Genomic DNA, 24,220 nt, shown 5'->3' with positions numbered 1-24,220 from the left:
CAAGCTTCAAGTTCAAGGGGCATCACTTCCCAAGAACTTGCTATCTCTAACTAAGGAGTACATGAGAGGTATCTTCAACATGCACGTATCACAACACCTGAGCCAACAGATAGAAGGATATTGGCATCTAAAAACAAGAGATTCTAGTAAGGGCATCCGTTCAGGGGGGTATTGATCTGGCGAATAAATCATCACAATACCATTCCAGCACCCGTTGTCTACAACTTTCGTTGCATCCACAATTATTTAGAGTGGTTCGAAAGAGCTTGTCTTTATCCCATCACCACTTTGTGTCGTTCCCTCTCACCAATGCCTATGCGAAGTGTCAGGCAAATTGGGAGGCAGGCACAGTTCTAAGGGTTAAAACATGCAATCAAATTAAAAACAGACAAAGCATGCACGGTGTTCATTAACCTTTAAGAAATGAAATGTGCAACTACTTTAAAAATCACAAGCAAGATGTTTTAATGAGAGTCTTTGACCGTGTCCTGCATAAGATTTGTTAGTAGTTGCATTTTTAGTCTTTGTCACATGTAATGCCAAGATGCTGCACAAAGAATTAGTACCAAAGAAAAACCAAAATGCAAGAAACAGAATGAAAACAAACAAATTTGCAAGTAAAACAATTGATTTCACCTTTGTTTCTGGCCTTGCACAGGTGTAGAATGCCTCAAAATAGGCACAAAACCAATCAACACAGGTGTAGAACCAATTAACATAGGCGTAAAAAACTCAAACACAAGTGCAGAAAATGTCAACACAAATGCATAAAACTTCAACATAGGCGCAAAAGTGTCCAGAGAGCTCCGAGTCGCCCTATTTCTTGAGTTTTTCACCTGCAAACAGCTCAAAAGCACTCAAAACATGGTTAAGGGGTTAGTTCACATCGGGTTCACCAGAAATGTAGATCAGGAATTTGAAAATCATCAAAACAATAGCAATTAGGACAACCACAAAACCTAAAGCTACTATGAAAGCAATCCCAATCCAATCAATGAAGACATAAAGACAAGATATTCAAATCAAATGAAATCGAAACAAACTGATGTAGATATCTCCTTCATGTGGCTCCATTGTTCTTCTTTCACCTTCAAATTTGATGTGGATCTCACCTACAAGTATAAAATGCAAGTGGAAAGCAAGTTGTTGATGAAATTCGCAGTATAAGGTTACTTGAAAATGTGATTGATCCCTTTTCATTGAAGAAAATCATCCAATTTATAGATAAATTGGAGAGAGGACAAGATTAGCATGAAGAGATTTAAAAGAAAATTCAAATCAAGAATGGCAAAATTATGACAAATGTATGACAATTTCTATGCAAGGTGTATGACAAATTATGAAAAATTATGACAAGATTGAAATGCCATTCCCATGACAAAAGGGAAGAGAGAAAATAGCCTCCATGATTGCAACAAATGGAAGCATAAACATAGGAGAAAATGAGGGAATGAAATTAGGGGAAATATTAGAAAAATTAAAGAAAATAAGAGAAATAGAAATTAGGTGAATTAATTAATAGGTTTTCATCCATTAATTAATTCATGAAAGAGACCTAGGACTAAATAAATAGATTTATTTAACCCACAAAGAAGAAGAAAAGGATTAAATGAACAAATCATAAAACCCTAGAAATAAGAGGACAAGGAATTAGGTCAAGACAACAAGAAATTAATGTAGGTTCGATCATGATTCTGATTGGCAAAGGACCAATGTTGATAAATGATTGAGATTGGTTGACAAAAATCAATGACAAATTGGCCAAGATTGACAAGGAGATCAAATTGATAGGCGCCAATTGACAAGGATCAATGACGAATCGATCGCAAAATGACAAGATTGACAAGGACAAGGATCAATGATGAATTGATCGCAAAATGATGAGATTGACAAAGACAAGGATCGATGACGAATCGATCGCAAAATGATGAGATTGACAAGTTGATAATCACAAATGATTACTAACAAGCTAAAGATGATTGAAAGATTGACAAGAGGACAAAACCCTAATTCTATCATCGATTAGGATTGACGATATCCAAAATGATGATAAATGAGCATGCACCATGATGCGACAGGATAAGATCGACCAAAATCATGACTGAAGATGTGTGCAACATTGAATAAATGTTAATGCAATGCAAGAACCCTAAAATAAGGCAATGCGCAAATGTTAAAGTATGACTCCACAAGCATTGACCATTTTTAGACGTCTACAAATAGCACTCATCTAAATAAGACAATAATTTGGTTTTGGTCCCTAAAGCTTAGTCCTAGGGGATGTTTTAGGATAAGCTTGGGAAGGCCATAGAGATGGCAAGCCAAACTCCCTTGATTCTCTCATAAGTTGAGATGGCTCCACATGTCTATCATGGTTTGGTATTATCCATTCTTTGTGAGGATATCATGCAATGACATGTCTATCAGGGTATGGTATTATTCCCTTTTACATGAGGATAGCATGTGATGAGACTCCAGTACTACATGTGTCCTTGTTCCTTATGCCATGGTTGTTGATATGCCTTTGGGAGTTTTTATGTTTTATGATTGGCCATGAGATGTACCATGGCTTATTTAATTTGGATGCTTCTTTTTGTGGTTCTTATGTTGTTGAGTTCACTTTGGTTGTTAGGTGTTAGCCTAAGTCAAGAATGTGTGGGGACCTTCTGTCATCTCCTAGCACAAGGAGTGGTTCCTATTGGCATATGCTAGATTTGGTTAAGTGTTGTCATTGATGTCAATATTGTATCTTGATTGGATATGGTTCGATATGGTTCTGCTATCCCGGTTGGACCTATCCCGATTAGACTTGGTGTTTATCTTTTTTTTGGCTACGATTTTGATCTAGTGTGATTAGATGCTTGGATTCAATTTCAGATGCTAATTCAGGATGGTTATATGCTTGCCATATTCTGTTGGTTCTTGATTTGGTACTTTGGTAGCTATTGCTTATGTTCCCAGTTGATATTTCTTGGTACCATTTAGCTTTACCGGTTAGCAATATTTGATGATTTGGTTAGATGATTTTGGTCTAGCTTATGGAAATAGTTTCTATCATGCTGAAGGTGCTTCTTGATCATGTTTTAATTTTTTGGTAACTTTGCATTGGCTAGCATGCTGTTATGATGGTCCTATTTGGAGTCGGTTAGACTTTCAGTTTTATTGCACTGAGGTTTTCTATTGGTTGGTGAAACATGTTGGATTTTGGTCTTAGCATAATTTCTAATGGATGTAATTATTTGAGAATTTGAATCAGGTCCATGCTATGTAATGAAAGTCATAATATTGATCCAGTGGTATCGTGTGATGTAATTTTTATAATTATGGGTTTTTGGGTTTTGGGTTTAGTCGACCTTATCAATAAGGTTGATGATCTATATTTATAGGTGACTTATTCATGTAACTAGGTATGATTTTTGGGATCGATGGTTATGTCTGTATTATCACAGAAAGGTTTTTGTGCAAACAAGGTTAGATCATTCAACGAGGGTTGTGAAGAGTTTGGTATTGCAGGGCAGACATCTATGCTTAACCGGAATTGTATCAAGCATTAGTAGGTGCTACTTTCATAGTTCATTTTCTTTGGATTGTAGTTCAATGTTTTGTAAGTCAGTGATAATTCTCCTTTTGTGATGAGCAGTGATCTCTAGGCTATTGGGCTAATTGCAAGTGCAATCCCCATTGCAATTATTTCACATACTACTACAAAAGTATTATCTGATTGTGGGCAGGGTTTCCCATTGTGGTTTTTCCCTTTACCGAGTTTTCCATGTCAAAATATTTGTGTCATGTGTACTATGCTTTCATGCTTTATCTTTCATTGTGTTGTGCTCCAGTATAAATCTTATAATTTTTATTAACTTTGTACTTGTGTGAAAATTGATTCACCCCCCCCCCTCTCAGTTTTCTCCCGGTATCAGATCATTCCAAAAATTGGTATTAGAGTAAGATCCTCTTTGTAGAAGCCTAACCGCTTAAGGAGATCCGATGGCATTAACATCAAGCTCTATAATCAACCCCCATTGGAAGGAGAGCCCCAAATTTGATGGTACAAATTACAAAATATGGAAGGAGTGAATGAAGATTCATCTGAAATGTCTTGGTGCTGAAGTTTGGGAGATAGTGGAGAAAGGGTATATACCTCATGATCCTAATTCTGGAACACCGACACCTATTGATGAAGAGAAGAGAGCTGAAAATAATTTTAGAGAAAAAGAAGCATTGTTGAGTGCCCTATCTGATGAAAAGCTATTAAATGTCACAGAGCTGGAGAATTCCAAGTAGGTTTGGTTGAAACTTGAAACTCTTTATGAAGGTGACCAAGTAGTAAAGATTGCAAAACTTGAAGGCTTCCAAGTAAGATATGAAACTTTTAAGATGGAAGAAGATGTGAAGATTAGTTCTTTCATGGATAGAGTAAATGAAATTGTCATGAGAATCAAATACTATGGTAGATTAGTTAGTAAGGATGAGGTTGTGTCAAATATTTTATGATTTCTACCTCTGGCTTACAAGATGAAGGCTAGACAATGTCAAGTACCCCTGTTACCAGTGATACATTACTTGGGAAATTGACTTGTTTTGAGCTTGAGGAACTTGGAGATTAGAGTGCTACTAAAATTGAAAATGCATTTAAAGAATCCACCTTTGGTAAGAAGAAGATAGATTGGAAGGAGTTGTATGCTAAAGATTTGGAGGATATTGAAAGAGAAGATAGAGAACTTGAAGAGTTGGAAGCTCTGATTGCTAGACGAATTCCTAAAGGACTGAATGGAAGTAAGTATGAAGGAAAAGTCCCTTTTAAATGTTTTTCATGCAATAAGATTGGTCATTTTTCTTCTAGATGTCCTGAAAGAGTTGCTAGGAATCATGAAAGATTTGTGAGAAGTTATAAGCCTAATCCAAAATATATGAGAAGACCTAGATTAAGAAGGAATGAGGATAAATCATGCTATTATGCTAGTGATGATGATCTTGGTATTATTGATGATGATGATGCTGATGAACCTGTAAGTGGAATCGATAATGGAAGCTCTGGTAAAGATTGGGTCTTTATTGCTATCAAGGATGATTCTCCAGAACCTATCATTGAAGAAACTCATACTGAGGAGAAGAATTTAACTGCTAAAATTGAAGAGAAGGATGAATGGGTTATAGATAGTGGTTTCTCACATCACATGACCAATGACAAGAGAAAATTTCTAACACTACAAGAATTTAATGGCAGACTAGTCAGATTTGGAGACAATAAGGCATGTCTTATCAAAGGCAAAGGAACAATATCATTGGATGGTAAGACTAATACTAATAATGTTTATTATGTTGAAGGTTTAAAGCATAATCTCTTAAGTGTAAGTCAGATGGTGGATAGAGGATTTCATTTGCAATTCAAGGATGGAAAATGCAATATCATCAATAGATCTGGATAGAAATTGCTTCCGGAACCTAGACCAAAGGAAATATCTTTCATTTGAACTCAGGTGAGAAGGCTTGTTTGATTTCTTAGATTGATGAAAGCTGGTTATGGTATAAGAGGACGTGTCATGTAAATTTTGATTGCATAGTGAAGATCAGTTCAATACAGGTTGTCAGAGATTTGCCCAAGATTGTTAAACCTCGTAATCTAGTATGTAGAGAATGTCAAATGGGTAAGCAAGTTAGAACTTCTTTTAGAAGAATACATGATAAATCTAATGAAATTCTTGATCTTATTCATATTGATCTGTGTGGACCAACAAGGACTAAAATCTTTCAAGGTGATAGATACTTTATGTTGCTTATTGATGACTATTCTAGAATGATGTGGGTTGCATTTTTAAAAGAAAAATTAGAAGCTCTTGAGAAATTCAAAGTTTTCAAGGCTATGGTTGAGACTAAGACTAGACTAAAGATAAAGTGTTTAAGTTCAGATCAAGGTGGTGAGTTTACATTTGTTGAGTTCAACAACTTTTGTGAAAAGAATGGAATTAGAAGGCAACTTTCTGCACTTAGAACCCAACAACCAAATGTATTGGTGGAAAAAAAGAATAGAACCATATTGGAAGTTGCAAGGACAATGATGACTGAAGCTAAATTGTCTGATATCTATTGGAGGGAATCTATCAATTTTGCGGTATACACTTTCAATAGAGTACACATAAAAGGTGATACCAGTAAGACTCCTTATGAATTATGGTTTGGTCATACTCCTACTGTTAGATATTTTAAATTTTTTGGAAGTAAATGCTACATTAGACGAGATGATGCGTTAGGAAAATTTGATCCTAGAAGTGATGAAGGAATATTTTTTGGGTTATTCTACTAAGAGAAAAGCATATAGATGTTATAACAAAAGATTGAATAGGATAATGGAGAGCACAAATGTTAAGGTGGATGAGAAAGATAATAATCAAATCAGATCATATGACTATGGATCGGAAGATGAATTTATCAGACCAGAACCAGTAATGCAAGAATACATTTATAGTATTGAATAAGTGACTCCGGCAACATCAAAAAATTCAACAGTGACTGTTGAACAACAAAAAGAGTCAGTAAATCAAGAAAATTGAAAGACTTCCAAGTATGTGAAACTAAACCATTTTGAAGATCAGATCATTGGAGATAAAATGAAAGGTGTAATGACTAGAAGAAGGTTAGCTACTAAAGAGGTATGCTTAATTTCTCAAATTGAACAAGAATTATTTATTGAAGCAAGTAAAGATGAAAACTGGATGACAACAATGGAAGAAGAATTAGATCAGATAGAAAAGAACAAAACATGGGAATTAGTCGCCAAACCTAAAGATAATAATATTATTGGAACTAAATGGGTTTTTAGGAATAAATTAAATAAGGAAGTTCAGGTTGTAAGAAACAAGGCTAGAATGGTTTGCAAAGGTTATTCTCAGGAAGAAGGAGTTAGTTATGGTGAGACTTATGCTCTGGTTGCAAGAATTGAAGCAATAAGACTATTTCTTGCCTATGTTGCACACAAGAACTACAAAGTATATCAGATGGATGTCCAATGTGCATTTCTAAATGGAGATCTTGAGGAGGAAATCTATATTGAGAAACCTCATGGATTTTCTTTATCAGAAGACAAGGACACGGTTTGTAGATTGAAGAAATATTTATATGAATTAAAACAAGCCCCTAGAGCATGGTATGATAGATTAGATAAATATCTTTCAAAGCTCAGTTTTAGACAAGGTAATGCTAAGAGTAACGTATATTATAAAACTAAGCATGATGACATATTGATTATTGAATTCTTTGTGGATGATATCATTTTTATCGGAGAAAAAAGTCTATGCATGAAATTTGTTGATGTTATGAAGAATGAATTTGAAATGTCTATGATTGGTGAGATGAAATTTTTCTTAGGTTTGTAGATTACTCAGACTGATATAGGTATTTTATTTGTCAAAATAAGTATGTGAAGGAATTACTTAAGAAATTTGGACTTGAGAATTCTAAACCTATCAGTACTCCTATAATAACCGGTTGCAAATTGTCAAAGGATGATGAATCTCTTAAAGTGAATCCAAGTAGATACAAATTAATGATTGGTGGATTTCTATCCTTAACTCAAACTAGACCTGATATGATGAATCCTATTTGTATTGCTTCTAGATTTCAATGAGATCCTAGAGGAACTCATGATATTTTTGTTAAGAGGATATTCAAATATTTGTCAGGTACAATAGACTTTGGGTTATGGTATCCAAAGAATGATGATTTCAGACTATGTGCCTATACAAACTCTAATTGGGTAGGAGATGTGGATGACCGAAAGAACACTACAGGTGATGCATTTTTTCTTAGAAATAAGTTGGTTTCATGGCTTAGTAAGAAATAATCATGCACTTAATTATCTACTGCTAAAGTGGAATATGTAACTGCTGCAACCAACTATACTCAAATTTTATGGATGAAATATATGTTGAAAGATATAAGGGTAAGTTATGATGAGCCTATTGCTATTCATTGTGATAATATTGTTGCTATTGATATGTCAAAGAATCCGGTATTTTATTCCAAATCAAAACACATTTCTATAAGGTACAATTTCATGAAAGAAAAGGTTGAAGCAAAGGAAGTTATATTGGTTTATGTGCCTACTAAGGAACATATTGCAGATATTCTAACAAAACCATTGCCTCAAGATAATTTTAAATATCCCAGAGATCAGCTGTGGGTTACCACCCCTTCCAAAGAGACTTAGAGATGCAGGGATGCATCAATCCAATGAGCTTATCATATATATTTTTTGATTCGGGTTGATGAGATGTTGCTACTACTCAGAGGGAGTAGTCAGCTGTTTGGTTCAGTATTTTTTGGTTTTGTATTCATCCCTTTTCATTGATGTCAAAGGGAGAGATATGGTGTTCATGTGAAAAAAAGTCAATCTTTGGGAAGTTATGGTGCTCATATGTAAATCAGTTAATCAAATGGGGAGATATATTTCAGATCAAATTTTGGGAGATTGTTGGCATTCCTTGGCACTTGGATTTTTTTAACATTTAGTGTTGCCATAAATACCAAAGGGGGAGATTGTTGGCATATGCTAGATTTTGTTAAGTGTTTTCATTGATGTTAGCACTGTATCTTAGTTGGATATGGTTTTGCTATCCCGGTTGGACCTATCTCGGTTAGACTTGGTGTTTATCTTGGTTTTGGCTATGATTCTAATCTGGTATGATCAGATCCCTGGATTTGGTTTTGGATTCTTATTCAGGATGGTTATATGATTTTTATATTCTATTGGTTCTTAATTTGGTTCTCCGGTAGCTATCGCTTATGTTCTCGGTTGATATTTCTTGGTACTGGTTAGTGATATTTGATGGTTTGGTTAGATGATTTTGGTCTGTCTTATTTAAATGGTTTCTATAATGCTGAACATTCTTATTGATCATGTCCTAATTATTTGGTGACTTTTCATTGGCTAGCATTTTGTTATGATGGTCCTATTTGGATCTGATTAGACTTTCTATGTTATTGCATTGAGGGTTTCTATTGGTTGGTGAAACGTGTTGGATTTTGGTCTTAGTTGAATTTTCGATTGATGTAATTGTTTGAGAATTTGAATCAGGTCCATGCTATGTAATGTAAATCCTAATATTGGTCCAATGGTATCGTGTGATGTATTTTTTGTAATTATGTGTTTTTGGGTTTAGGGTTTAGGTGACCTTATCAATGCGGTTGATGATTTATATTTATAGGTGACTTATTCATGTAATTGGGCATGGTTTTTGGGATCGATGGTTATGTTTTCTATCGGAGAAAGGGTTTTGTGTGAACAAGGTTAGATAATTTAGCAAGGGTTGTGAAGAGTTTGGTATTGCAGGGCAGACATTTGTGCTTAACCAGAACAATATCAAGCATTAGTAGATGCTACTTTCACAGTTTATTTTCTTCAAATTGTAGTCCAATGTTTTGTAAGTCAGTGAGACTTCTCCTTTTGTGATGGGAAGTGAGCTCTAGGTTGTTGGTCTGATTGCAAGTGCAAACCCCATTGTAATTATTTCACATATTGTTGCAGAAGTATTATCTAATTCTCGGTAGGGTTTCCCACTGTGGTTTTTCCCTTTACCAGGTTTTCCATGTCAAATATTGGTGTCATGTGTACTATGCTTTCATGCTTTATCTTTCATTGTGTTGTGCTCCAGTATAAATCTTATAATTTGCATTTACTGTTGTACTTGTGTGAAAACTGATTCACCCCCTTCTCTCTCAGTTTTCTCCTGGTATCAGATCTTTCCAACAGTTCCTTTGATTCCACATGGTTGGGTGGTTTTATGCCTTCTTCCATTGAGATTTTCTTCATTGGATGCTCTTGTGCTTGTATTTGGATTCTCATCTCTTCACTTTATGGATGAATATTGTAGCAAATGGATGTATACAAGCATATATGATTATATGATTCATGAGATCATTATTTATGTAATTGAGAGTTATGCTCCTTGATGTAAATGGAAATGTATATGTAATGATAATTATTATTTTAGGATGAGGTTATGATCCTTGTAAGATAACACATAGATGTATCATGTTGTAACTTGGGTATTGGTTCATTAACTGAAATAATGAGATTGGATCTATTGATATGCTTTTAGTTTTATGTGTATGTTACTGTATTTAAGAAATGGGTTTAGATTGTTGTAGATATTATTGGAAATGGAATAGAGATATTAGGTAATGATTAAGTAATTGGTATTAGGAACACTTGGTATTAGTGTTTTAAGATGAACTTAAAAGAATAAATGGGTAATGGTGTTGAGATACCCTAGGGGATATTTTATCATGAGTTGTTATATCTATTTCTACTTGCATTATGAAATCATTTGGTTATTCTCTTATGAATATGTTCATGATATATGTGTGTATATCATGTATATAGATGTTAAATGCATATGAGTATTGGTTAAATGTGTAGTATTAGATGATGTTTTTAATTTTTTTTTTCTCTATTCGTATGCTAGTTAGTTTTATTTCTCTAGGGTATTTTGGCGAGCATTACATAATGATTTGAGTAGAAATTTATATCTTGAAGTTGTTATGAATTTCAATCCTAATTGGAATATTACTCAATTTATGTTTCTTGTATCTATTAAGTAAATATCTCCCCAAATTTGGAGGTTGAGTTGTAGCTAGTTAGAAGAATAAGTCATAGGGCTGAATGTATAAATGAGTCCTACCATAACCTAAAAAGTATAATGAAATTGTCATTATTGTAGTATCTCTATTTTGAAAGAAATACAATGCATTTTTGAATTATTTGTGTGATTCTATAATTTCATAGTGAGTGCTTTATCTAGGATTTAAGTGTAAGAAAATATCTATGCAATTGAATTACTTGATCTATGAGATTTTATTTGTAATTGACCTAGACTAGGATAAATCCTTTTCCCATAGTGAAATTACTTTAAGTATTTCCCTCCTCATCACCCATTTTTCTTTTACATCATGCATTGTGAAATCCTAGTGTATAAATAATAGTTTTATTATTAACTTGCAATTCTCTTGTGACAACAAAAAATAGAAAATAGTATATTGTAACTAGAAACTACATACACATAAATAAATAATCTTATAATCATACATCTATGAGGTCCATGCATGTGTGTCCCTAATTCATACATATTCTCATATAAATAAAAAAACACATACATAATAAACATCTAAATGTATATAATCCACTGGCACAAAAGGAAAGAAAAATGAATCGATTCAATGATAAATAAAATGAGAAAATCCAAAAAATATATTTTCATTACCTAAAAAACCATAAGGTTTTACAATGTTCTGATTAATAAGAAAACTAGGTTTTTCAAGACCCGAAACCTTTAACATAGGAGATTTAAAAAGATCATCATAGAGTATCTAGACCATATAAAAACGTCTTACAAAATGACTGGCAATAAAGCTAGTAAACAAAAAGGACAACAAAACATAGAAACAACAAAACAACAAAAACCAGGAAAACACTGCATAGTTATAGAGTCTTCAGGAGGTCCTCCATCTTAATCACCAGCTGGTCGCAACAGCTTTGAGTTCATCCAGGTCCTTATTTGGCTTATTCTCCTTCTTTTTACCTCTGGTTCTTGTTCTGGGTCCTTGAACATCTCTTGTTCCTTCAGTGTCAGGGTCAATTTCCAAGGTGTCCTTCTCCTCATCCAATTTCCTGATGAGGGTTTTGGTATTGCCAGCAAAGACCTTCAGAATGTTTAAGCTTTGCTCTACGATACTTTTGAGACATTCCTCAATTTTGCTGGCTTTACTGACAGTTTCAGACATTGTTTGATCCATAGCATTAGCATTTTCTTTCCTCTCAATCAGGTCTTTCTCAATTTGCTCAAATATGGGGTTGAAGGAGTCTCTTATATTTTCAGCTTTAGCAATAGTTTTGGTAAAATCCTCCATATAATCTATCATAGTCTTCCCTTCACCAATGTTGATAGTTTCCAGAATCTGGATTCTGTGGCTGAGCTTCTTGTTGTCCTCCACAACTTTCTTGTAACTGGTGATTAACCATTCCATGGTGTCCATAAAACCTTTCATACCCTCAGGAGGAGGGTTTGAGGAGGGATCTATCTTACCAAAGTTGTCATGTTCCTTATTTGGGGTGTCACCAATAGTGGCTTTATCTTCATCCCTATGTACTTCCCCAGTGGTCACCTCCTCCAAGTTCTAGTCAGCTTCCAAAATATTTTTTTGCTTTTGTTCCTCCAACTCCTTCACTTTCTAATCCTTTCTCTTTTGTTTGTTTCTGGTCTGAATATGGACTTTAGTTTTCTTTTTTAGAGAACCTTGGGGTTTCTCCTTCTCAGAATCTTTAGAGACCTCCTCCTCCTCTGAAGAGCTAATCTGGAGAATTTTGCCTTTAGATTTCTTTCCCTTCAAGGAGGAAGGCCTAGTTTTCAAATATTTCCTCTTCTTACCCACTTCAGCTTTTGAGTCATCCATACTCTCCTTAAACTCGCTCATTGAATCACTGTCAGAACACTCATCCAAAGAAAAACAGAGTCCGACCCTTCCTCCTCAGACTCAGAAATAGAGGGCTGAGGGCGGGCTATTTGGTTAGCCTTGAGGTGGTCATAAATAAGAACCATTAAGCCTTCATGCATGGTAGTGTCACCCGTAGGGTTCTCTTTATAGGCCTTAATAGTGACATTCATAGAACATAATAGAAAATATGGAATGTTCACTTTCTCATCATTCCTAAAATGATTCAGCAAAACAAAATGGTAGCTATACACTTTAGTGAATCTACCATCCAAATTAATATAGTACATTATAACAAAAAGGACCTCCCTCCATGGTTTAACAAAAGCCCTAGGGGGATAGTAAGTTTTACTTAGCTTCACCAGGAATTTTTTCTCCTTTTCTATTTCAAGATATCTTTCAATGGCCTCCTTGCTCACTTTTTTGTCTCTGTAGTAGTTGCTTCCTTCCCTTCGGAGACCCGTGGCTTGAGCAATGAGGTCTTCATCTATGATGACAGACTGGTCTCCCAACTTCAAAGTGCCCTTTCTCCAGTTTTTACAAAATAAATTAGTGACTATGACATCCCATCCATGGAGCCTCTCCATAAATTTTGAAAACCTGCCCTTCTACATAATGTTCTAGACTGCCTCCTTTTTCTTCCACTCCTTACAACTGCTAGGTTTGTAGTGGCATCTATTACCTCCCATATTTTTGCTATTCAGAGTTGAATGTCGAAACTTGCAGAGAGCTTTAGATAGAGATTTTCTCAGAGCTACCAAATTTACCTAGAAAGCATGGGAAGTGATTGATTGAGTGTTATAATAAATGGTGTTGACAATATTATAATTGCTCAAAGCACTCCTTTTAATCCATTTCATTATTATTTTGTCCATTTATAATTTTTGGGGTACTTTATATCGGTCCTTAAAAATTATTAATCTGACATCCTCTAGGAGGCCTTGTTCTCCCTTCCAAGTAATCATTTCATCTTGATTGACCGCCACATTGGCTGCCCAGTCAGCATAACCATTAGCTTCATGGTAGATATGACATATGTAGCTTTTCTCAAAAGTGTTAATGAGGTCTCTAGCGGCCTTTATAATGTTATTGATAGACCATGAGGGCTTAGAGGTCCCCTTGAGGCATTTGATGATGTTGTTAGAGTCCCCTTCAATCCATATGTAGGGGAAATTCCATCTTTTTGTGAGGAGAATACCTTGGAGTGCTGCCATTGCTTCTACCTTGTGATTTTTTTGGCTTCCTATTGGAACAACAATCATTTCCTTGCATGTACCTTTATCATCTCTAAGAATAGCTCCACATCCTGCAGGGCCTGGATTAACTTTTGTAGCACCATCGAAATTGACTTTGGACCAATCATGATGGGGAGTTTTCCATCTTGCTTCTAATCTTTTGTTTAGCTTGGGGTCAGAACTGCCAGCATTCTTTAAACTCCAGGAACTTAAAATGTGAGATTCCAATAGGTTGGTCGAAAAGAAGGTACCCCCAATGATCCCAATGTTCTCCACAATCTCCCATTGTATTTTCTGGAACACAATATCCTGAGTAACAGAAGTGTTCCTAGAAATACGATTATTTCTTTCTTTCCATAGTCCCCACAAAATGTGAGGGAGAGATAACTACCATAGAGATCTCAAAAAGGAGTTAGACCAATGGTAATTCTAGGAGTAGAACAACTCACTAATAGTGTTAGGAAACACCCAATCAATACAAAAACTCTTAAGAATTTTTTCCCAGATTGAAGCAGAATAGGAACAGTGGATGGCCAGATGGTCCATGGACTCTTCCTCCTTAAGACATAGAGCACATCTATTAGGAAAGGAAAATCCTCTACCCTTGAGGTTATCTAAGGTCAAGATTTTATTTTGAAGAAAATTCTAATAGAAAAAGTTGATTTTTGGGGTCAGACCCTTTATCCAAGCTTTAGACCAGAAAGGATTTTCAGAAGGGGCGGAGGAGAGAACACCATACATTGAAGAGATAGTAATGTTACCTTCAAGTTCATATTTCCAAATGAGGGAGTCTTCCTCTTTATCCAACCAAGCCGAAGACAGATGGTTTTTAAGATTAATAAGGCTTGTGTGGATACTTTCAATGTTTTTCCATTTATTACCTATCCAATACCCTTCAACTAAAGGACCAAAAGTTATAATATAGCAGGAGGCATAAGGGGCCCATTCTGGGATATCAGTCAAAGGTTTATCAAAAAGCCAAGGGTCTTCCCAGAATTTAACTTTTGTACCATTGCCAACTTCCCAAATAACTCCTTTAGCAATGCTATCTCTGCACTTAGAGGCATGATTCCAGATATGGGACCCATTCATACTGATTTTAGAATTGATAAAAGAGAAAAGAGAGGAGGACAGAAGGGAGTACTTACTTCGCCAGATTTTACACCATTCACTGTCTGAGTGGAACATTCTCTAGACCTGTTTAGACATGAGAGTTTCATTTAAGGTCTGGATTCTTCTCAAGCTCAGACCTCCTTTACTTTTCGGTCTGCATACTTGATCCCAAGCCACAAGAGACATTCTTTTCTTATCCTCAACCACTGACCATAGAAATTTTCTTTGAATTTTCTAAATTGCTTTAGCATACTTCACTAGAATTCTGAAAAGGCTTAGGGCATAGATAGGTATGCTTTGAAGAGAAGCTTTTAGAAGTTGAAGCTTTCCAGCTTGATCTAAAAGGGCTCCTTTCCAACTAGCTAGCTTTTTATGAAATTTTTCCACTAGAGAGCTCCAAAAAGAATCACAAGGTGCAATGCCCAAGGGGAGGCCAAGATAAGTGGTAGGAAGATTAGCAATCTGACATTCCAAGATTCTTCTAATTCTATGTTGTCTTCTCTCTAGTGTGTTGATGTAAAAAACTTTTCTTTTGACCCAATTAATGAGCTGACCAGATTCAGAGGCAAAATTACAAAGAGTGTCCTTTAGGGTTCTAGCTTCTGAGATACTTGATTCCCCCATGACAATGGTAGTGTCCACAAACTGTTGGTGAGAGTAGATATGATCAGCTGAAGAAGGTTGAAGTCCCTTAAAAGATCCTTGCATAACCATGTTTTCCATAGACCTACCAAAACATTCAACCATAATAATGAAGAGGATAGGGGAAATGGGATCCCCTTGCCTCAGTCCTCTAGATGCTTGGAAGAAAGGGGATGGGGAAACATTCACAAGAACAACAAAAGAGGCTGAGGTAATATGATGATTGAAGAGGTCAACACATTTGGTGGAAAAACCATAAGCCACAAGAACCTTCACAAGAAAAGACTAGTCAACCTGGTCATAGGCCTTAGAGAGATCAAGATTGAGGATGACACCCTGTTTCTTAGCCCTAAAAAGAGAATGAATATTCTCATGGACAGTAATAATGGAGTCGAGAATTTGTCTTCCTAGGAAAAAACCATTTTGCTGATGATTAATCAAAGAAGGAAGGACAGTCAGGATTCTAGGGGTAAGAACCTTGGAGATAATTTTATAAAGAGATTTGCATAAGCTGATTGGTCTAAACTTGTCCATGGAGTTAGGACCTTGGGTTTTGGGAATAAGTGCAATGCAAGTGCCATTAATTTCTTTCAAAAGTCTTCTAGCCCCAAAATATTCGTTGACCCTATTGGAAACATCTTTTCCGACAATGTCCCAGAAATCTTGGAAAAAGAACATGGGGAAGCCATCTGGACCGGGTGCTTTGTTACCATCAAAAGAAAAACCAACATTTTTTATTTCCAAAATCGAAGGAATTGAAGAAATGGAGGCATTCATCTGCTCATCAATGAGACAAGGAATGTTTTGAAGAAAAGAATATTGAGCATCGACATCCAACCTGTGATCCCTTCTTAGAAGTTCCTGAATAGAACCTTTTGGCCTCATTCCTTATTTCTTCCTCCTTAACCAACTCCCCATTGTCCACTGCCAATTTAGTAATCTATTTGCCACTTTATGTTTGATCATCTATATATGAAAAAATCTTGTATTCCTATCTCCTTCCTTTAGCCAAATGCATCTTGATCTCTGCTTCCAAAAAGTTTCCTCTTTAGAAATGATTTCATGGTATTTTTTAAGGGTCTCATATTCTTCAGCAATAGACACAGTACTAAAACCATCCTTCTGAATTTGGACCTATATTTTCTTAAGGTCATCCTGGATTTTATCTTTGGCCTAAAAAATGTTCCCAAAGCTGGATTTATTCCAGAGTCTTATATTGTTCTTTACACTTTTGAGTTTCTTAATAACTCTGTACATAGGAGTTCCCTTAGCTTGGATACTCCACCATTTCTGAATATTACGAGTGATATCTGGGTGATGAGTCCACATTTTCTCAAATCTGAAAGGAAAATGTCTTCTTCTATTAATTGGGTCAGCAATGAAGGTGATGGGAAAATGATCTGACCCAACTCTAATGTGGGCAGATAGGGAGCAAAAGTAATGTCTATACCAGTCATCAGAGATAAGAGCCCTATCAAAGCAAACTTGGATAAGATCATTACCAATTCTCATATTAGTCCATGTGTAATTGCATCCATGTATCTCCACGTTGTTGAGAGCCTGAGTATTTATAAAGTCCATAAGGGCCAACCTACTTTCCAACTGAGAGGGGCTTCCACCAAATTTTTCTTCCTCTCTTAAAGGAGTATTAAAGTCTCCCATGACCAGCCAACTAAGATTCTTGAAGCTGTCCCTAATTTCTATAATTTTTTTCTAGGAGTTTCTAGCTTTCAAGGTGTTGGGTGCATAAATGTTGGTGAGGACCCATGATGTTCCATATTTTAAATGCTCAAATCTAATGCAAGAGAAATTTTTTTCTTGAATAAGAACATGGCCTTTGACATTATTAAGATTCCAAATGGTAGCTATGCCTCCTAAAGCACCTTCTAAGCTACCACCACTGATACTCCCATTTTTTAAAAACTTCAAAGATTCAACTTTTTCTCTACTCATTTTGGTCTCTTGAATTAGAAAAACATCAAGTTTACTATCCCTTATCATATTCCTAATAATATCATGTTTATGAGGATTATTAAGTCCCCTAATATTCCAAGAGATAATCTTCATAGTTACTTACCGATTCCTAACTCCTTAAGAGTCTTCTCAGTCCCATCTATAATGTTCTTAGTGGCCTCCTTGTCTCTGACTTTATGGTTATAAGGTTGACCTGAGGAAGAGGAGATATACCCAACATCTACTTGAGCTATTTTATTGGATTTCCTTAGTTGAGAAGCCGAGGGAGTGGATCCTTTCTTGTTCCTGTATTTTGGTATTTTCCAATCAGCTTCTTTCTCGAGAACCACTTCCGGATTACTGAGGATTCTAGATATTTCATCTCCACTGCCCCAACTAGGGAATCTAGAACCATGTGAAGTACTATTTACTATTTTTGAGTTTTGATCTAAATCCGAAAGGTTCATACCCAGTATTGCACATTTTTGGGCTTCTTACATTTCAGAGCTTATCATGAGTGGGGAAGAGTTAGTCTTTTCTTCTTGGGAGCTAGAGATCTCCCCTTCCTCAGGTTGTTCCTCTTTCTTTTGTGTTTCCTTACCAACATAAGTATCAATGTTTACCACTTCAGCTGTGTCTTTAAAGATTCAGTTTGTTCTTTCAATTCCTCTTTTCGGATTTGCTTTGCCATAGGGTTGTTTAATTTGGTTGACTCATTTCTCAATACTTCCTGGGTTGGGGGATTGGAGACAAAAGTTGAGGATACCACTTCCTTATTTTCCCCCAAGGCTTCAAAATAGTTGTTGTCAATAAAGTCAACTTCCTTAATCTCTAAGTTTTTAACTTGCCATACCTTTTTTTTTGGAACCTTTTTACTTTCAATCGGGGGTTTAGTCTACTTGAGTTCCCCTTTAGGCTTGATAGGACACGATTTTTCCCAGTGACCTACTTTCTTACAATGGAAGTAGGCAAAGGGGATAGATTCATATTCTATTTTTTGTTTCCCTATCCCCAACTTTGAAACTATATCTATCTGTTTTGGCATGTCTGCATCATGGGCTATCCCTACACAGAACCTAGCATGAGTGAGTCTCCTTTTTGAAGTTGTGACTAGGTCTATAGAGAGGTGTTCACTAAAGGAGCTTGCTATTCCTAAGAAGATTTTTTCTGCCCAATATTCAAGAGGCAGACCTGGTAACTTTACCCATACTAGAACTTGTACCAAAAGAGAGTCATTCATGTTTAGATTCGGATGCCATTTCTGAAGAACCAAGGCTATCTTTCCTACCATCCCAAGACTACCACAAAGTATCCTTAATTTATCTTCTTCACCTGAGAAAGTAAAAGACAGGAGGCCTTTAAGCAAGGCCGAGATTTCAACGTTACCCTTTAGAGCCCATTTCCATCGATATAAGCCCTTACAACTTTGATGTTTGGATGAAAACCCATAAATTTGCCTACCATGGATTTTGACATACTGTTTAAATTATAATCCATAACCTGATCAGGGATAGAGATAGCAAACTTTCCATTAGATGGATTTTGAGATACTATTTATATTTTATATGTTGATAAAAGTATTAAATATATCCAACAAAGTCATATAGGCTTGCCAAAAGCCATATGGACATAAAATGTCACAAATCCATAATACCAAACATATGTTCAAAAATGCCATTTAGGAATACAATAAAGGACCCTAATCTAGTGATTTACTATGCTAGGGGAAGGAAAAAGTTACAAGTTACTTTTGAATTTCAATTGGATAGAGATGAATATGATGAGGGTGTCTTTTGAATGTGCTAATTTGTCCTCATCTCTAGACTTCTCTAGAGCTCTATCTAATATAATAAAAAGTATAAATATTAATACATATAGAATTGGAATTATATAATGACATATAATAGAATAATTAATTATTCATGCAAATAATCTTGATGTTCATCCACAATAGGGGCATGTCCACAACCTAGAGTCTCAAGCCTTGTAGGAATCATGAAGATAGCAATTAAACTACATATGAGTATCATTAAAAATTTTAATAAAAGATTTGATAAAATAACACATATAATGTGAAATTTACTAATATATCTCATACCTCTATCAAAGGAGAAAAACTTGATACTGCTACAACAACACCATGGTCCAATGAGGCACAAACATCAAGAGAAGTACCAAACACTAATATCTAAAAATGAAACAATAAATGTTGTTCAATCACCAAAACTACCTAACATTGTTTTACAACACAATTCATGAATAAAGGCTACCTAGGTGAAAGTTCCTCAATGACCACTACTACGAGGTGTCAATGTTGAAGGTCCAACATCAAACTATTAGACATCCATATTGAGTTATGAGAAAATCATTCATATAATGTTCAACTATTCGCATGTAACAATTATATTTCTTTATAGTTACATACCTATGGACTCAATGATAACATAAAATAGGTCACTAGGGGAGCACCCCATGTAGCATGAACAATTTGACCCTAAATTCTCATCATAATCATTAGATACTAACTTAGTTATTCTTATATTTTAGATTAAGATCTAGTAAATAAAATTAAATGAACCTGTTCAAATTTACTTTAGTATCAATGCCAAATGTTTTACTCAACAAATTATTTGTCATGATCATCCCCTCTGCAACTAATGCATGTTGCATTGCTACATTCAAACTACCATAAGGATCATAAGTTCAACCAACACCACATGATTGATAAAAATAGGCTAAAACTTGAGGTCTATAATACTCACGCACATCACCCTATACTAGAGGTGTCACATGCTAAATAAGACTTTGAGTGAGTGAGCTAATAGAGTCTAACATGTCCACCTCGACACTATCCTTTATAAATGAAGGAATAGTCATCTAATCCACCCATCTCATTGGTAGGTTTGAGTCACATTGTGACCCCACTCTGTCATGTGATGAGCCCCACCTATACCCTGGAAATCTAAAAAAGTCAAAATAGTTTGTAATATCATTGAGGAAAAACTCACAATAGAGTTTCCACAAAAAATAATGTGGCACCTCATGATTATTGCATGAAGGCTAATCAAAAACCATCTAAACCATCTACCACATATCCCCAAAAAAATTCTTTATCCTTTTGTGGTGGCACTAATGGATGCGGAACCTCTTGCGTCTAGTTGGTAAGGGTTAATTGGTTTGGGAGTTAGCGTACACAAGTTAGATTTGTTAATTTTCTTTTTCTTTACTTGCCCATGGGATAGTTTGTCTACATAAAATTGTCTTTGTTCTTCCATCTTATCATAACAAAAAATAAATTTTCCCCTCAATGAACCTACATAAGACACAATGAATTGCAGAGATTCAACAAGGCTTGTCCAATGGGGGTTTGTTGGAGTGGGATCTCTCAACCTTGTAATCAATTCCTCAACTTTTTTTGTGGTTATTTATTATTTGAACCCCTAAAATATTTTCTTGTGTTCTTGGGGGATGCTAATGAATTTATGGAGGTGTTTTTGTGGTTGGTCTTGGGGAAGCTCTTCATGAGGTGATGGAGGATTTGACACATTTGAGGGTGGAATAACATTTCATGAAAATTAATTCAAATTTTAATTAAAAAAACCTAATTCAAACTAGGTTCTAATAAAAATATCAAAGTTAAAAATGTAGAAATACTTACCTCTTTGACTTCCTTGATTCCTTCTTCGGATCTTGGCGATGATTTGTCAAACCCAAACTAAAAAGAATGGCTTTCTATTTGGTGAGCACAGGTTGCAAGCATCGAAACTCATGGGTCACACGATGAGTAGAAGTTTTTGTGAATGCAAATGGTTTTTTTTTTAAAATTTAGTTTACTTTAGCATTTGGCACATGCCAAATGGGATATTTTGATGAAAAAAGGATAAGTGGCATCTAAATTGTGTCACATCTTTCTACATTCTGCTGTTAACCATATCAACCTCTTGCATCACAATGTCCTCATGGTTGGGATGAATTTTAAGAGAGAGAGATAAAGTGATATAAGGTCAAATAATCCACCATCCTATGCATGAAATGTATTCATTGTAAAACAAATAATTTAACCCACTAATTAAACACACAATGTGATATTCAATGAAACAATAATGCTTTTCATACTTTAAATAATGTCAATATGCAATAGAAATATATAATTAATGAGTCAATGTATCTATCTAATTAATAAGTTAGATTGTACAAAGTGCATTAAATAAATAAAAAGATATGCAAGTGTTCACAAAAATTATAAGGGCGAAAATGAGATCCTAGGCCTATGTATGCAAACTAAGATCTCAAATTTATATAGCATATCTTTAGGAAAATGAATAGGTTCAACTAAAATCCTAAATTAAAGAGCTAAATACTTTGGGATTCTATGCTCCTTTTGTTTCAATGAAATTGAGATTATGAAGTTTGTGTTTTAGATTTAAGGTTAATGCCAGGAAAATGATGTCTTTTATCAATTAAAATAATTTAAAAAATAGAAAAAAAAACATAGTAAGATAGATCTAGAAATAAGACACGAGAAGGAACTTGGGTCTACAAATTGAATTTGAAAGTGCCATATTTGTGTGTTGGGTGCCCTAGTGTAAGGGTCATTTGATTGACAAAAAGGAGCAAAATTGTAGTCAGGAGGTTTTTAAGGTTTGTCTCCCAAAAGTACTCACCAAAATAGTTAGACATGTATGTTGGGAACCCTAGTCGAGGTGATTTTGCTTGTTCACAAGTTCACAATCTATGACAATCTTCTCTACACTCTTGTACCACTTTCACTATTAGATTTAATTCAACACACATGAAAAATGGGGAGGAATGGTTGTGATATATAGGGGCTTTCCTATGTCAAATATTGTGTTATTATTCCCACTTTCACAACTTTAGAATTGTGAAAAGAGAACATGTTCTAAGGAGAGCATAGATAAATCAATAATAGAAATGTTAAAATGAAATGATTGTACCCTAGGTATGAAAACTTCTCAAGGAATTTCATATAAAGGTGGTGATGCAATTCTCTTTATAGAAGTCATGAAAATGTTAATGCAATAACATGATAAAAATGAAATAATACTTGAATGTTGGGTAAGGGCACCAAGATGGTTAACAAAAAAGGGAGTATAAGAGGCCACTTTTCTTTTTTCTTTTTTTTTTTTTTCTGAAAATAGGTAAACCTGAACTTCAAAGAGCTATTTGAAGTTCATGCACTCAAAAATAGGAGTTGAGAAAAGAATAAGAATTGTATTACTCTGAATCTAGTTTCTAAACAACTATTTTTAAAAAAAATTGGATAAGATTAAGAGGGTCAAACCTTTCATGCACGAAAAACTGTTCCTGATTTTTTCAGAATTATATAGCATAGCTATTTTTGTGTGCTGCACAAAATATATAGTTAGATTTAGTATTTTGTAAAATACTTTGGTAGGATTATAGGTAAGAGTGTGATCGAGAAGTTGTGTATTTTTTTGTAATTTTCCATTGAGCATTTTATTTTTTATGATTTTTGGAAGTGATCGCATCTTGAAAAATTTGGTACCTATTCGTGCGTTGGGCATAACTTGCATCAAAATAATAAAAAATGCAATTTTTTTTTTAAAGTGTATAGAATCTAGTGTAGAAAAATAATATATAATTTATTTTGAATTTGGTCAATTATATGAAAATTTATGAAAAAAATGGTAGACATATGTCTATGAGGACTGTCAAGGCACTAATAAAGAAAATTAAAGTTTACTATGCTAATGTTTTCCAAAATTAGAAAAATTTATATGGTCAAAAAAATAAGAAGATGTGTGAGATTATGGTGGTAATTTTAGAGATACCCACTTGATCATTTGTAAACCTAATGACGATGAAGTCAAGAAATCATGGTGGAGGATGAAAAAATCTGTAAAGGAACAAAAAGGGGGGGAAAATGGGCTTGCAAGCCTTAGGATCATTTTCCAACCCTCTTACCAAGCCAAAACCCATACGAAACAAAAAAGGGGGGAAAATGGGCTTGCAAGCCTTAGGATCATTTTCCAACCCTCTTACCAAGCCAAAACCCGTACGGGTTTTGAAAAACCAAAATTACTATTCGTAGTTCTAAATAACTCATACGAGTTATGTAAAACTATAAATTTTTTTTTTTGTTTCACAAAACTCGTACGGGTTATGAAGAACTACAAACATTTTTTTTTGTTTCACAAAACTCGTACGGGTTATGAAGACATAATAATGTATGCTTGTAAACTTAGCATTTACTACACATGTTTTAGACATACCTAGATAATATGTGTTTATTTATGTATATATGCATATCTATAGTTATATATACATATATTTATATAGATATATGTATATATGTTTGTATGCATGCATGCATCTCTTCTTTTCCTCTCTCTCTCATCTTACTTTCCCCATCCTTGTCTTTGTCTATTCTGAGCCGTAATTATATTCCTTGAGTTCTATGTCATCTCTCTCCCCCTCACACTTCTCTCTTTTTCAATTCTCTCACACTTTTCTCCTTCTTGTTCTCTCTCTACCTCATATATATATATATCTCTCTCTCTCTCTCTCTCTCTCACACACACACACACACACACACACACACACACACACCACACACACACACACATTATCCTATCCTATTCTCACCCTCTCCCGCTTCTCTCTCTTTCTCTCCCCCTCCCTCTCCCTCTCCCCCCTCTCCCTCCACTTTCGTTATCTTAAATCTCTCTTTCTCTCCCTCTCCTCTCCCTCTCCCTCTCTTTATCCTATTTTCCCCATCTCCGCCCTCCCTCTCCCTCTCCCTCTCTCCC

The sequence above is a fragment of the Cryptomeria japonica genome, chromosome 3 (assembly GCF_030272615.1).
Source record: "Cryptomeria japonica chromosome 3, Sugi_1.0, whole genome shotgun sequence".
Classification (NCBI taxonomy): Eukaryota; Viridiplantae; Streptophyta; class Pinopsida; order Cupressales; family Cupressaceae; genus Cryptomeria; species Cryptomeria japonica.
This window is presented reverse-complemented; position numbering follows the sequence as displayed.